This window comes from Pteropus vampyrus, unplaced genomic scaffold (genome assembly GCF_000151845.1).
Source record: "Pteropus vampyrus isolate Shadow unplaced genomic scaffold, Pvam_2.0 Scaffold1, whole genome shotgun sequence".
NCBI classification, from domain to species: Eukaryota; Metazoa; Chordata; class Mammalia; order Chiroptera; family Pteropodidae; genus Pteropus; species Pteropus vampyrus.
Window position 1 is genome coordinate 34,495,901 of NW_011888782.1, and position 9,789 is coordinate 34,505,689.

General features: G+C 35.0%; 1 pseudogene; it reads left to right on the top strand.

Annotated features, from left to right (window-relative positions):
* The first annotated feature begins 439 nt into the window (after nt 1–439).
* On the top strand, nt 440–558 carry LOC111736997 (annotated as a pseudogene).
* Nucleotides 559–9,789: the final 9,231 nt, after the last annotated feature.

A 9,789-nucleotide genomic window follows, 5' to 3' on the forward strand; every position in this document is an offset into this window, starting at 1 on the left:
ATCCTCAAGGCTGCATCCATATCTTTTTAGGCTAATATCCTATTGACATTCTCTATTCTCTGGCCACAAAAACTTGGCATTCTGCCTCAAATTATTGCAAATAACACAAACTGGACTTTATTCAGACAATTTTCCCCTCTCAACCAATTCTGAGAAATTCATCATTATTCATTTCTTTAATGCTTAGTATAATTCACTATAATCATCTCAGATTTTCCCCCTGCTATTGAGGGACCATATGAATTCACTGTTTGAATAATAACTGTCTTGAGAGAAGTGAGAATTTGCTAAGTCATTAATTCTTATCGCCTTCACATTGTAAATCTTTATTTAATTATTTTATCTTAGCCAGTGCAGTGTTAGAGTCTTCTGAAGAAAGCAGGCCTTTTAAAAAATAAGTCCACAGTTGCTGGTGAAATGACTTAAAAACTGATTCCTTATCTCTGGCCATGCCACCCTGAATGTGCCCGATCTCATATGATCTCGGAAGCTAAACAGGGTCGGGCCTGGTTAGTACTTGGATGGGAGACCACCTAGGAATATCAGGTGCTGTAGGCATTTAAAAAAAAAAAAAACTGATTCTTTCAAGTGGACAGCATTGCAGACATTGGTGATTTGCGTATCAAATTAAAAGTAAATGGTTATAATCCAACCATGAGTTCCAAAGGGATTTGATTCTTATGAGCTCACCTTATTTCAGGTTAGTTTAATCGCTAGCGTGTGAATGCATCCACATGCCTTTTCCTTAAGAGCGACTGGCCATCTCACTCTGTCTGAACAGATGGGCCTTCCCAAGTGCTGGGATCCCCAGCTCTGCTTCCTGTTTGTCTCAACCCAGGAGCAGTGGCTGATGCTTAATGAAAAATCTGTTCTTGCTGCAGTTAGTACATAAACAAGCCAATGAACTTACCCTATAAAATTAAAATGTAGGTATTGAGGAGCTGTAGGGGATTTAACAACCAAAAAAATGCATTTACCCCATGGATTATTATCTCAATTACAGGTAATTAGCAGAGAAATATACTTATGTAAATTCATGTTATTATTAATGGAAGGTGATAATTATAGTTTAAAGGAGTGTCAGTATAATCTTTTATAATCCTTATGATCCCTTAAATAGATGTCAATTATCTCCAGTTTGCATAAACATATGGTAGGTTAATGCAAGCAATTGTATTTTTTTAATTTATAACATTAAAGGTAACATTTGTTTTACAACCGCTTAGCAGATTAAAGTGGGCAGCAAATCTTCTTTTATTTGGAAAACAAATTTTGTGTGCTAATATGCTAATTTGTAGTACATGTAAATATCACTTGATTTAGAAAGCAAGCAATGGACCCTCCCTACACTGATTATTTTATAATGTAGCCATATTATCTTATTTGTTTGGAAAAGTCTGGTTAAATATAAATGACATTTCACTCCATGTGATGTTATACATTACTCAGTTATTATGCATTTTAAAAAGATTGTATTTAGGCAGATGTTAATGTTAGTTTTACTTTCTGTGTAATAAGACTAGACTAGTAGATAAAAGGGAAAAAAACAAATTAGTTATAGTTGTATACTAATTGCTGAAACCTCATAGTACTAGTTTCCACTTCTTTTATTTTTTTAAAAAAGTTTTATAACTATTTGATTTCCCACTGGACTCAAAGTTCCAAGAATTTAAAAAGAGTGTCTCTTGTCTGTTATATATAATATTCTTGGAACTTTGCACAGAGCCTAGGACAAGAAGGTGCTCATTTATTTAGAGTTGAAGGACAATCTATTGCATATTTGGGGCGTTCCTGAGTCATCCTCCATGCCCCCACGATCACTTCACTGAATCGAATATTTTATTCTCAGTCTTTTTAGACCCACGATTGATATAATCCCAGTTATAAAACAAAGTCTCTTCTTCTCTCATGCACAATGCAGTCTAGTTGTAGAAAGAAAATTATTCCTTTGGAAACATTTTTTTTTTAATTAAATGGGAATTTTATAGTATAGAGGAACAAGAGATCAATATCCAAGGCACTGAAGAACTCAGAGTTGACAGAACTGTTGAGATTCAAAGGACAACCTAGCTTTACCTAGATTTGGTGATGGGGTGCATGCAGTATAAGCAAGAGTTCCAAGGAGAAAACACTGTGTGTGTGTCTATCTGTGAGTGACTGTGTTTATCTGTGAATGTCCATGTGTGCGTCTCTGTGTGCATTTTTACATATATATGTCCGTGATTCCTTATGTGTGTGTCTCTGGTGCTGTGGGTTGAGTGAAAGGCACTGAAGAGAGGAGGCCCTCTCGTCTGCTTATTATGACGATCTCCTTACCTATTGTAATGTGGCCTGCTGCTTTAAATTTCTTTCCTCCAGGCCCTATATTACTGAAAGCTTCCTGGTTGCTCAAGATAATGGACAGACTGTTCACCAGACCAGATAAATCTTGACCATCATATCTTGACCACCATCTACTGTACCTACCCAGGCTCCATGATGTTCTCTAAAAAGTAGTGATGCCTTAGTTCTCCATATCGATTTCCAGAGGGCTCAACTATGTTTACCCCGGGTAGTCTCAGAAGCAGGCTCAGATTGGTGCAAAAGAAAGCCAAGTAAGCAGGTTGAAATTTCCTCTATCTTTTGAGCTTAAGCCAGTGATCGACACAGACTCCAAGTCATAGTGAATCAGTGATCAATCACAGAACATATGTGGATAAATCAGGACAAAGACTGAATAATCATCGACATAGAATTATATGTGTTATTCTAAACTGTTAGGAATTTTGTGGGGTGCTAATCAATTACAAGATCTTCTTTGTGGGATAACATCGATTGTAAAAATAGAGTCCAAAAGCCTGGGGCAGATCAAAGTATAGCCTTGTTAAAGGTAAAGCAGGTTTGGAGAGTACAGCTTACACCCAAGGCTAAAATGGAGCTAGCTATACCTTCCTTTCTGAAATGAAGACAAAGAGATGCAGAGGTGAGCTGCCTGACTCACTTAGGCCTTTTAGATGAGAACTGAGAGAGCAGGACCTATTGTAGCAGGGCTTTGCCTGCATTCATTCACATCTGATCACAGATGAGTCCAAGAGGGAGAGTGCTAAGGGTAAAGGGGTGGACTCAAAGTGGCTTCAGTGTTGGCTTAGTCTATCTGGGCTGCTATATCAAAATATCATGCACTTTGTGGCTTATAAACAAAAGAAATTTATTTCTCACAGTTCTGGAGGCTGGAAGGCTGAGCTTGTGTTTGGTTTTAGTGATGACACTTCCAGGTTGCAGATGGCCAACTCGCTGGCAGTGAGCAGAGCAGAGGCTCCACTCTCACTATGTCACCTAATTATTTCTCAAAAGTTCCTAATTAATAATCCTAATTATTTCCCAAAGTTCCCACCTCCTGACACGATTGCATTAAGGAGTAGAGTTTCAAAGTACAAATATTGGGAAGACAGAAACATTCGGCCTGTGACAAGTTGGCAAATCGGAAGTACCAACTAGTTTTTTAAATTTTGAAACAAATGTAAGGAAAGGAAATCCCATGTTTGCTGTGGGCTGCTATATCAAAATATCATGCACTTTGGAAAAAAAAAATCCACATATATAGTTAGAAAAGCTAAGTTATAAGTCATTGTAAAGACAGGTTAAGCCTTGTCAATAGGTGTCATCAAGGATTGTTTTCAGTAAAAATTTACTTGAGGCACCCAAAATATCTCTTTAATTTTCTCTTTTGGTAATATTGGTTTGAGAGGAAGAAGAAAGGGAAATAGCATTGAAGGTTTGTAGGAAATAGTAAAGGACCTCTAAACCACTGCTGGCCTTTGTAGTTCATATTGAAGTGATCCAAAAACTGGGAGACATATTTGTGGCATTAAATGCTTCTATAAATGAGGTAGTCAGATCTCCACCCTAGAATCAGAAAGTCCCTGTAGGCTTGAATCCAGGGCAGTCATGGTTACACATACTATTGCATTTTGGTGTTTAGTGAAACTGGTTACCTTTAGGACACTTTTACAGTATGTTTGTTTTTTTGTTTTTAAATATGAAGTAGATGATCAGTAAATGACTATGGCATTTGGGGGGACAGACAGGAAACTGTTATAGGCAACAATTTCAAAGTTCACCAAAACTGAAAGAAATTACTCATCTTTGAGAAGAGGGTATTTCTTAAAAAAAGAAAAAAAAGTACTAAAGAAAAGCTACTAATCATCAGAACGAAATAAGTCAATTCAAATGGATACTAAATTTGGTCTTATGTGTTCTGATAGTGAAGGCAAAAGAGAAGTCTGTTAGGGCTTTCTAAAAACAAAATGCATACATATTCATCCCCAGACTTTTTTCTCTATTATTTAATTCAAACAGAGATCTACAAAATAAGAGATTTCAAGTGGCATAATAAAGACAATTTAAAACTCAAATTAAAAAAAAAAGAATGTACATTTTAATTTTAAAACAACTTTGGCCTCCTGTGTATAAATTGTTCAAGATTTCTCAGGTGTAAAGTCAGCCCTACGTTCAATCTTTATAAATGTTATTAAGGTAAAGATTGAGATGAACTTGTGCTTTAAAATTAAAGTCCCTGAAGTAGTATTTACTTGGGCAAAAGATTAAAACGAGGATACACAATTTTCCATTATTTAAATGGCATAATACCTTTTAACCCTTGGGAGCTCAGAAAGACAGCAAGATTTAAAAGGGATTTTGTTTTTTAAAGTTCCTCTCCTGGAACGTGAAAGTTTGATTGGGGGTAAAAAAATCAATACTCATTACTTTCAGGGAAAAATGTGTTTAATCTTTGCACTATAAAATATCCTATAGAATTAAGAAAAATAGAACCAATTCTATTGTGAGTCTTAGTATGTGAGCTCATCTAATGAAACTAAGAGTGACAATCAAAGTTGATTACTCAATAATTAATAGGCCATAGTTGAAATCATTTGAAATATATACACATAGTAATTCCGGAGGTTCAAAACTGTACATCTGATACCACTCTCAAACCCTTATGAAGCTGACGTGAGAGAGAAATGACAGTTTAATATCTGCTCTATTTATAAATTTTATAGCTTTATAGCATTTGGGGATTTATTTGATCTAGTTCAATCTCCTCATTTTACAGAAAAGGACACTAAACCCCAGAGAGATTAAAGATCTTAGCCTAAGTCTCACAACTGCTAAATAACAACTAAAATCCACCTTGTCATTTAAAACCTGGCATCTCAACATTACCTGCTACTTCCAGGCTATTATTTAATACTATTAAAATGGTTCAAATAATGTCTCAAATTATAGGATTGTATGGCTTTCTAAATTTTAGAGCACCATTTTGCACTATAAAAAATTCTGTAAAATTTTAGGGCATCAGGTTGAACTCATGTAATTGTATAACTTTGTTGTGAATGTTCTGTCTCCACTAGTAGTCTAACCATATTTGACCAGATTTTCTTGTCTCATCCTTAGGAACGTGTGCCAGTTTCACATGACTGACTCTTATCACCGGAAACTGACACTTTGCTTTAGATTATTATTTTTTTTTTCTATGTGACTCAAGAGATTAACCCATATTTTAGAGAAAGCTTTATTGACACAGCAGCCTTAACTCAGGCATAGAGGAACAGAAGAACCTAGGTTCTACCAATGCTAATAGAATTTGTGGATCTGAAAGGATATGTATGCTTCTTGTCACTCACTTATTATTGCAACTATGCCCATGACCATCAGACAATTCACGCTTTTTTGTTTTATTCCAGCAAATATAATACCATCAAACACCACTGAATTCAAAAATACCTTGAAAGCCAGCTTGTAAGCATCATATGTTTGTCAAACTAAGACTTGAAGAAAGCACTATAAATCTGTGAAATAATATTGCTTATTTTCCCAAAAGCCAGTCTAATAATCCACTAAAACAAATAGTTTGATTGGGATCAACCTCCTTGTTTTTTTATCGGCACTTGTAAGCAACACCTGCAACTCAATCATAAAATAACAATGTCACTGTAACAACCAAAAAAGCTTACTCATGTAATCTTTTTCCTTGTGCCCTAATTCCATTAACTATGATAGCTGACATTGCCATTGATTTGGCATTTTTCTGAAACTAGTGATTATTTTTGTTCTTGCACTTACTTTGTAAAGGTTATAGATAATTGAATTCCTTTGTGTTTATGTTCTTTAATAATCTGGATTTCTGTTTTGCAAGTACCCATCTCTTGAGTTTGATTGTCACCCACTTTTATTCAGTCCTTTTTTAAAAATCATGATGTTCTTTCATCAAATAAGGACACAATGTGATTAGAATAAATTTTGCTATGTTTCATTTCACTAATGTAGAGATGAAATAGTCACTCCGAATTTAAAAGCATTGATTGGCCCACAATTTCCATTGGAATATTAACAAAAATTAATGAGTACCTTTACTCATTTATTGAATAAACATTTATTGCCCGCCTATTATATGACAGGCACTGTGTTCCTCCCTGAGATTATAAAAACAAATTAGATGCTGGTTGCCAGGGACTGGAGGAGGAGAATGGGGATTAGTATTTAAGATACAGAGTTTCAGCTGGAGAAGATAAAATTCTGGAGATGGGTGGTGGTGACGGCTGCACAACAATGTGAATGTATTTAATGTCATAGAATTAAACATTTAAAAATGATTAAAATAATAAATTTTATGTTATTTCTGTTTCACTACAATAAAAAAATAAATAAAACGAGTTAGAGAAATGTTCAGAGTTTACAACCTTGTTGGAGGAAATGAGAAATAAATACATTATTACTGATTATAATGAAATATGAAAAGCTTATGATAAAAGTATCCTTTGACTGTGGCATGAACACAAATGAAGGACATCTAGACCAAGTAGGGGAGGGCAAGATGTAGAAAATGGTGTTACGGCACAATAACTACCAGAAGAAGAAACAGAAATGAGTTTGGCAAATATGGAGTAAAACAATTATAGGCAGAGTTCTAGCCGGACAAATACCCTAATGTAAGAAAGAGAGCACAAAGAGTCCATCCTGCTGTCAAAGGCTGGTTATGCCAGTGCTCTTCTGGGAATTTATTCCAACAGTTCTCCAAGTTTCCCTCCTGCATCTTCTGCTTTGTCTATTTTTAGTTTTTTGGGGGTTTTTTTGTAATTCCCATTAGCATTTGCATATGTTCTAGTATCACCCATCTTTAAAAAACACACACAAACTAATATGTTCCTTGACTTCTATACTCCTGTGCTAGTCCCTGATCTAGTTCTACAAGAAAGCATATATACTAAGAGACATATGTAGCATAAAACATGAGAGGCACCCCTTGAGATTCTAGCTAGTTTATGTTCTTCAACACAGTTTTCCATAAGGTGAGGAGAGTTTAGGTGATTATCAAGATTATCAAGATTGAGTTCCCATTTGTCTAGTCATCATTACATGTTCACATAATTTTCAGATCTCCAAAAATAAAGAAGATAGAATGGTAAACTATGAATTTCTAAAAAGAAGATAGAATTGAAGTCTGTAACAAGACAAAGAATGAGAGTCAGACTTAAGGAGGAATTCTGAAGGAAGCCTGGTTATTACCAATTAGGACTGTTTCCTCCCAGGCCCCATCCGAAGCACTTATACCTGTGTTGTCAGACATGGGAACAAGAGCGAAATGGAGAAATCTTGAACAAGCTGTTTTAACACAATCTCTGTAGTAAAAGTAACATCTCCAATTTTAGGCACTGTCAGCCTAAGTGTAGATCCTGGCTGACACCAAAAGTAATATCCCTTTTACCATAATGAGACTTGAGCAGCATTGGCTATAGAATCCTTTTCATGCCAAGGATTTACTGGACATGGAGACCATTGGTACAAACACCAATGGCCTGAGAATAATATACTAGTAACCTCAGAGCATGTTTGCAGGCTCTAGTGCCAGAACCAGATGCACCGTGGGTCTCATTAGTAGCCTGGCCCCTGCTCTGGATGCCAGCAAAACAGAATATATCACCCAGTGAGCCAGTGATGATGAGGAGGAAAGGCCACTATCATGGGGATGCCAAACACAGGGTATATGTTAGATTATCAGTGAAGCATATATTGACCACTTTCTAAGAATTATCAGAATCGTTCGAGAGGAATTTTTAGGAAGTTTGTTCTATAAATCAAGTGAATATATGAAATAAAGGAACTACTATTTTGTGATTATTCTACTTTTAACCCTGGGCTAATGTGATTAAATATATTATAGCTTAAATATATTTGAAGATGCTTTTAGACTGTCTCAAAGTTAAAAATAAATACGGCTTCATAATTAAGTTATGGTTCAAAAAGGTCATGAAGAATACAATAGTTGCCTAAGTTTAAAGAGTAATTATAGTTAAATATTAACACTGCTTTAAAAAATAACATGCCTTATTAAGAATTAAATTTTTAAGTCTGGTCTCCTTGTAGGATCAAATATTATTCATATTATTTTTTACACGGTTCACTGAGCCCCTAACTATTGTAACTATTTTCCATTCAAGTCTAGGCTAGAATCAACTGCACATTTTTGCACTACAATATGAAACTGCATGAAAAAGCCACCCATGTTTTTCTTTATATCAATCACTTTATCTCATATAACAGTCTTAATACCAGTGCCCTGAAGCATTTTAAATATTCATGTGGACATATTAAGATGCCTTTGAGTTTTAAGATAAGTACATTATCTATGTACCATAAAAGAATTATTCCAATCTTACAAAGAAAAACAAATCACAGAACAAATCATAAATCTTTCCTTCATAACATTTCCCAGATCTACAGCATAGAAATACTTTTTACTATTCTTATGAGAATAGCATAATAGTAACATAATTCTCTATGCTTAAATATTACTTGCCTAATAATTATCAGCTCATTCATCTTTTTGACAGCTATGAGTAAGAAATAGGGAAACAACATTATTTCTATTTCATATTGAGGAAACTGAGGCAAAGAGTCCATGAGAAATTTGCCTAAGGTCAGAGTTAATCTACAACTAAGTCAAATGAAGAAAAGAGAGAAATAAACAGGGAAAAAATTAATCAGTGTTCCTTATAATTAAAAGTAGTCGGGGTTGTTTCGCCATAGAAAACAAAAGGGACAAATGAAGTTTGTATAGTAGATAAAAATATATTTGGATTAAAGCCCACAATTTGTCATAGGCTATGTAGATAGAAATGGTTATGCTGCAGAAACAAAGAAATACTGAAATTTTAGTGGCTTAACACAACAAACTTTATTTTTTTTCTTATTGTCAGGGAAAGGTAAATTGTTCTCCTCAATGGCCCTCCTTCAAGTTATGACTCAGAGATCTGGCCCCTGCCATTACGTAGCTAACCCATCCGGAACACATGGTATCTAACAACATCCAGAAGGGAAAAGGAGGCTGGGGGGTAGGGTCAGATAGGGTATTTTAAGTGCAAGTCCTGAAATTAGCTTAAATCAATTCTGACTACATCCCATTGTCCAGAAGTCAATCTGTGCTCCCAATTTAAGAAGAATAAAAAATAGCCTTGTGTTCCCAGGAAGAAGAAAATGAAACAGGATCATTGAATCATAACATAACATAACATAACATAACATAACATAACATAACATAACATAACATAACATAACATAACATAACAGAATCATAACATTGTTTTTGTCACAGGCTAGCATGTGGTTAAGCAAGAGATTGATTCTAAAAAGCATCAAATTAGATTTCAGGAGAACCTGTGTCTTATCCCACTTCTGTAGATAGCTCTTAATTTTATTTTGGGCAAATGCCATATGCTGTGCTATATCCTTTAAATCCTTATCTCATGA